The sequence below is a fragment of the Manihot esculenta genome, chromosome 1, assembly GCF_001659605.2.
Source record: "Manihot esculenta cultivar AM560-2 chromosome 1, M.esculenta_v8, whole genome shotgun sequence".
Classification (NCBI taxonomy): domain Eukaryota; kingdom Viridiplantae; phylum Streptophyta; class Magnoliopsida; order Malpighiales; family Euphorbiaceae; genus Manihot; species Manihot esculenta.
The window spans coordinates 23,792,854-23,800,172 of NC_035161.2; positions in this window are offsets into that span (position 1 = coordinate 23,792,854).

Below are 7,319 nucleotides of genomic sequence, written 5' to 3' on the forward strand. Positions count from 1 at the left end.
AATATTTATATAATATTTAATTAATTAATGCATTATTTTCTTCTTCTTCTTCAGATAATGAAACCATTTATAATCCCTTGGAAGTATCAGACTCTGACCAAGACATTAATGTTCCTATAAATACTATAGAAAAACAAAATAAGAGACCAGATGATCTAAAAATATTAGATAGAAAACAAAAACAATATAATGCAAAAAACATTTACGAATAGAACATAGATGATCTATCAGAAACAGAAATAATACAAATAACCAAAGAAATGGTCATAGTAGGAAATATTTATAAACAAAGAGTTGGTATTACTGAAAGAGATGCTGTTGAAAATCTAATTCTAGGATTTACTGGAGAATTAAGAACTACTTGGTGGGATAAATTATTAAGTAATGAGATAAAAACAAATATATTAACAGCAAGAAGAATTGATAGTATGAACCAGTTATTGACCCAGCAACAGGACAACCACAATCTTTTACCTTAGCATATCTAGTATATAATATTATATCACATTTCATAGGAGACTTAGACCTATATACAGAAAGAAATAGTGAAATTCTACAAAACCTAAAGTGTAGAAAATTAGAAAATTTTAGATGGTATAAAGACAATTTTCTCAAAAGAGTTTATGCTCTCGCAGACCCTAATGCATATCATTGGAAAGAAAAGTTCTTAACAGGACTACCAAGATTATTTGCAACAAAAGTAAAAGAAACAATTGAACAAAAATTTGGCCATATATCATACGATGATTTAACATATGGTGACTTAATAACATGTGTCAATTTAACAGGAATAAGATTATGTAGGGATATGAAATTACAACAGAAATTAAAAATAGAAAATAGACAATCTAGAAGAGAATTAGGAAATTGGTGTGAACAATTTGGTTTTGGAACCATAAAGAGACATAAACAGAAGAGATATAAACCTTTTAAGACATATAAGATTTATAAAAAATATAATTACAAACATAAACGATATAATAAACAAATAGACAAGAAACCCTTCAGAAGAAAACAATTTAAACGAAATAATTATAATAGAAAAAATAACTTCAAAAGACCAAATAATAAAAATAATATAACATGTTATTTATGCAACCAGAAAGGACACTATGCAAAAGAATGTCCTGCTAGAAAGAAAATATATGAATTAGGTTTAGAATTAAAAATTGACAACATAGAACAATTATTAGAAAAGATTGACCAAATTAAACTATCTTCTTCAGAACTAGATGATGAATATAGTAGTGACAACTCATCAGACACAATAAGCAGTACAGATAGTAACCATAACTGTCAAGGAGAAATTTGTAATTGTAATAATAAAATAAATGTCTTAACAGAATACCATCAAGTATTAGAACAAATAGAACAAGTACAAGATTCCAATATAAAACGTAAAATGTTTAAAAAATTAACCAAATTAATCAATGAGGAAATAAAACAAGAAATTGAACCTCCAACAAAGTTTGAAGATATTGAACAAATGTTTAAAAACAAAAAATCAGTAACCACAATTTCTTCTATAGATTTACAAGCAGAAATAAGACAATTAAAATCAGAAGTAAGACAATTGAAATTAAGATGTGACTATTTAGAACAAAATAAAAAATTAACACAGAATTTAGAAATAGGACAAAATTCAGGAAAAGATAAAGTAAACATAGAACAAAAACCAACAGCAATAACTTCAGACAGTGAGGGAGAAACAACGTTAAAATTCAATGATATTACGAGAATAAGATATCAAAAATGGTATGTAAAAATAAATTTGACAATAAGAGATTTTACATTAGAAACTATAGCCATGTTAGATTCAGGTGCAGATATGAATTGCATAGACCAAGGAATTATACCAAGTAGATATTTTCATAAGACTAAACAGACATTATCCGCAGCAAATTCGACTAAAGTCAAAATAGATTACAAAATACCAAGTGCACATATTTGTAATAATGGAATATGTTTTAAAACCAGTTTCATGTTAATTAAAAATCTCAATACACAAATTATCCTAGGAAATCCATTTTTACAAATGTTATATCCCTTTAAAGTCACACAATTAGGTTTAGAAACCAATGTATTAGGACAGGATATTATATTTCAATTCATAACACCAATTAATTACCATGATGTTAATTTATTTCAACAAGAAAACATAAGTAAAATTAATAATTTAGAAAACCAAATAAAATTTTTAAAGGAAGATTTACATTCTATTAGAATCGAAGAACAATTAGAAAATCCAAACATTAAACAACAAATTAAAAACCTTCAAGAACAATTTGAAAAAGACCTATGTTCAGATTTACCAACAGCATTTTGGGATCGAAAACAACACATAGTAACTTTACCATATGAACCGGACTTTAAAGAACATGATATACCAACTAAAGCCAGGCCTATTCAAATGAACCAAGAAATGTTAGAATTTTGTAAAAAAGAAATTCAAGATTTATTAAACAAAAAGTTAATTAGACCAAGCAAATCACCATGGTCATGTGCAGCATTTTATGTCATTAAAAATGCTGAAATAGAACGCGGTGCACCAAGATTGGTAATCAATTATAAACCATTAAACAAGGTTTTAAGATGGATCAGATATCCTATACCAAACAAACAAGATCTCTTAAATAGATTATATAAAGCAGAAATCTTTTCAAAATTTGATATGAAATCAGGTTTTTGGCAAGTACAAATAGATGAAAAAGATAAATATAAAACAGCATTTACCGTACCATTTGGACAGTATGAATGGAACATTATGCCATTTGGCTTAAAGAATGCACCAAGTGAATTCCAAAAAATTATGAATGACATCTTTACACCATATGATTTTATCATAACTTATATAGATGATGTTTTAGTATTTAGTCAAAACATTGATCAACATATCAAGCATTTACATATCTTTTATAAAATCATAAAAAGAAATGGATTGGTTTTATCCAAACCCAAAATAAAAATTTTTCAAACAAAAATTAGATTCTTAGGTCATGAAATATATCAAAATACTATAGTACCAATTCAGAGAAGTATAGAATTTGCAGATAAATTTCCGAATGAAATTAAAGATAAAAATCAATTACAAAGATTTTTAGGTTCTTTAAATTATGTTGCTGATTTCTTACCAAATATAAGAATATTATGCAAACCATTATACAATAGATTAAAAAAGAATCCTAAACCATGGACAGAAGAACATACTCAATTAATACTGGAAATTAAAAAGCATGTAAAAACTTTACCATGTTTAAACCTTTGTAACCCCAATTATCCTAAGATCGTAGAAACAGACGCATCTGACCAAGGATATGGTGGAATATTAAAACAGAATATAAACCATAAAGATTATATTATAAGATACTATTCTGGTATATGGAATCCTACACAAGAAAAATATTCTACAATTAAAAAAGAGATTTTAGCAATAGTTTTATGTGTTACAAAATTCCAAAGTGATTTATTAAATCAAAAGTTTACCATTAGAGTTGATTGTAAAGCTGCGAAAGATGTTTTGACCAAAGATGTAAAAAATCTTGCAGCCAAACATATTTTTGCTAGATGGCAAGCATTTCTGTCTATTTTTGAGTTTGAAATTGAACATATTAAAGGAACTGATAATTCCATAGCTGATTTTCTAACCAGAGAATTTTTGCAGGAAACACCATGAACAAGGATAAAGGCAAGGAAGAAGCACCAAAAGTCTCTTTAAGACAAAAAGCCAATTTGACCAATGCCAATATCAATTTATTTTCGGGACAAAGTCCTCGACCAAATTTAAACTTATCATCAATATCAGGACAAAGTCCTAGACAAAATGCATACATGCATAGGCCCATGTTTACTAGTAGTACAAGTATAATGAATAGGCCCTTAAGCCTAATGTCCAGCGCTCTTATTATCAGACCAAGTTCTCCTCAGCCTAAGTCACCAAGCCCACAATTTACTTTACTAAATAAATTTACCCCTTTACAATCACAAGAGTTAATCACTCCCTCTACCTTCAAACAAGCTGTCACAGGACAGCTCAAACCCAAATCCATTACCAATGAGATCCTCACCAATAGAGCAATCCGAATATAGTTACAAAGATATTGAAGACATTATTCTTACCATAGAACTAGAATATTGGATACAAAATCCAAACCTTAATGCCTACCAGATTTGCAACTCCATTTTCCCAAAAACTCATTTTTATATTCCAGACAATTTCTCTAAAAATCAGTCTTTTTATGAGTCTATCCTTGTTAAAACCAATTCTATAATTATGCATAATACTTTTGATCCTCATATTCAGAATAAAATAAGATATTGCAAAGTAAGAATTACCAAAGTTCTCACCATGTCTGATTGGGGACAAGAGCCTCACAAAAGTAAAGATATTTCTTTGTCCAATGGACAATTGACCAAATTTAATTACTATGATTATCAAAGTGCTTGGGAACGAACGTTTCTAAACCAAAATGACCAAATGTCTATTTCATTTTTCTTTTATATCTCTGATGACTTTCCCTATCCAATACCTTATTGGTTCCATTATTGGTGGAATAAATTTGGTATAGATTCAAGTATTATACCAGCTTCAGTTCACCAAGCCCATGATCAATTTTTTGATAATGCCCAATTACCCGACCATATTATCACATCTCCTAAATGGCTTATTTTTTCCCACCTTTTTCATATCCCATGGATTTATATGTCAGAATACCAAATAAAAGACCAAACCCTAGATAATTTTCAAATACCAAATCTAGTCCGCAAATACAAAATAAAATGGTGGACTAAGACCGATCCAAATAATTGTAGCCCAAAAGCTGTAGACCAATTTCTGTCCTCTCAACCTCATTATTGTAAAACCTTGAGCCCAATTCAAATTACCAAACAAGAAACATTCCTAGCCAGGAAACAACAAGTCATGACCCAAATGGCCAAATGTACCTCAGAAGAAGAATATGACAAATTATTGGAAGAAATAAAAGAAACCAAAAGCTCTGTCTCTTCTCCTATAGATCTCTCCACCGACAATGATGATTTTTTCACACAAGCAGAGATATAAATGGCCCACACAGGACCCACAAGACATATGATGTAAGCACCAAAGATAAGAAGCACTTACCAGAAAAGACAACAAGTGGCCGACAAAGAAAAAGAGAAATGACACCAAGTGGCCGACAAAGAAAAAGAAAAAGAGAAAAAGACAAGTGACTCAACAAAGCACTGAAAGAAACGACAAAGGAACAGACGTAAGCGATGATGTCAAAAGGCACTCACCAATAATGAAGCAGACAAAAGACAAATCATGGGACCCACACCAACACAATGGCAGACAAAATAAAATGGTGGACCCCACAACGCATTTACCTCGACGGACCGCTCAGCCGGATTTAATAAAAATTGGCGTCCGCAGGCTATAAATAGAGGTTCCCACTTCATTGTACAGACACACGGAAAAATTCACCAAGAAATTTCTCTCTCTATGTACTTCATGCTTAGTTTAGCTTATCTTTCTACAATCTGTAAGGAGTTCCAAGTTTACTACAACTGGAACGTAGCAGTTTATGTTTAAACAAAGTTTGTAATTAGTAAGTTGTATTTATATTTTGTATTCTGTATTCAATAATATTATACAATTGTTACAAAGTAAGTCCGTGTTGACGGCAAACTACTCTCTCTCTCTTCGATTATCATTCTGAGTTAACTCTGGAATTCCAGGTTAACAGTGCAGGAACCCTGACCACAATAAGTATGCTCTGTGCTTGCAGTTCAAACTGATCTGGCACATCAGAAACCATGAACATTGAAATAGGCATATTTTGTTGTCATATTTGTGATCAATTTTATATTTTATATTATTGTTATGATTGTAAAAATTGGTATACTGTTGACATTATTGATCCTTATTGTACTCTTAATATTATATAATGGAATATTTAATTTTAGTTTATGTTTATGAATCAGACAATGAATATATTACTGAATATATTGTTTATTATGGACCATCTCTTTATGTATTCTTTCATACGATAATAGGGATTGCATTACAATTCTTTAACAATTAATCATAAAATGAGATTTATAATAGCTGCATTAGAACAGTTAAGTTTAGTAGATTTAACAAACAAAGGTGAAGTAGAAGTTTTTAGACATTGTTTAGTACAACAAGGAACATTTATATATGAGTGGCATATAACCAATCATAACCAGTTCTGTGACTGTAGAGAAACACAAAGAACATTAGATTTATTTAATTGCATTATAGCCTACTTAGATCAATTATTAAGAAACAATAATTTTTAAAAGTTTTTAAAGAAAGTAAAGAAATTAACTATTAATTATCTGTAATAGAATTTAAATCAGACCTGGGATCGTTTAATGGTATCAGAGCCAGTGAAGGCTTTATTTGTCTTAAATAAATTCAAATTAAATTTTTAGGGTTGGAACTGTGTCACGAAAGTCGTAAGTCAGGCAAAAGGTGTAAGTCCTGCAGAACAAGTAGAGAAGGAAGTGTATGCGAAAACCCTAGACTTTTAAGATGAGTTTATTTAGGAGAAATAGATCTTCTAGATCCAGACAACCAGATAACGAGCTCATAAATGATTTAAATATTAATACAGATAATAGTAAAACAATATTATCTAGAGAAAGTATTTGGAATAATCAACAATTAACAAATTGGAAACCTCCCAAGACACCAATAGATACAATATATAAAACAGGTATATTAGATTTTAAATCTGCCAGAGCAATTAAAACAAAAGAAAAGGTAGTACCTTTATATTCTGAAAACCAATCTATGAGTCTATTAAGTAAAAAGACCATATTAAAATATATTAATCAAGGATATAGATTTATGCATATAGGATTAGTACAAATTGCCATAAAACCATTAACAGTAGAAGGATTAAATACCAGTATGCATGTAGCACTAAGAGATTGCAGGCATCTTAATTACAAAGATTCTTTACTAGGATTATTTGAAACTAGTTTAACAAATGGACCAATATATTCAAACTGTTTTCCTAATTTTACAATTTCATTAACTGACCCTCATATAATGAAAATATTAACATTAGACATATTAACACATAACTATAATATGTTAAAAGGATCCCATATTTATGAAGTATTTTATAGATTAAATTATAAAATAATGAATACAGGATTATGTCCTAATGCTATTGACCATAATAGACAAACAGGAGAAACAATTTATTGGGAAATTGACCAAACCAAAGTGTACCCCCTATGGGTCAGTGGACCCAAGTGTGACCCGTCAGTGGCAGAGTCAGTCTGCCAGTGTAGTCCAGTTTTTGTGG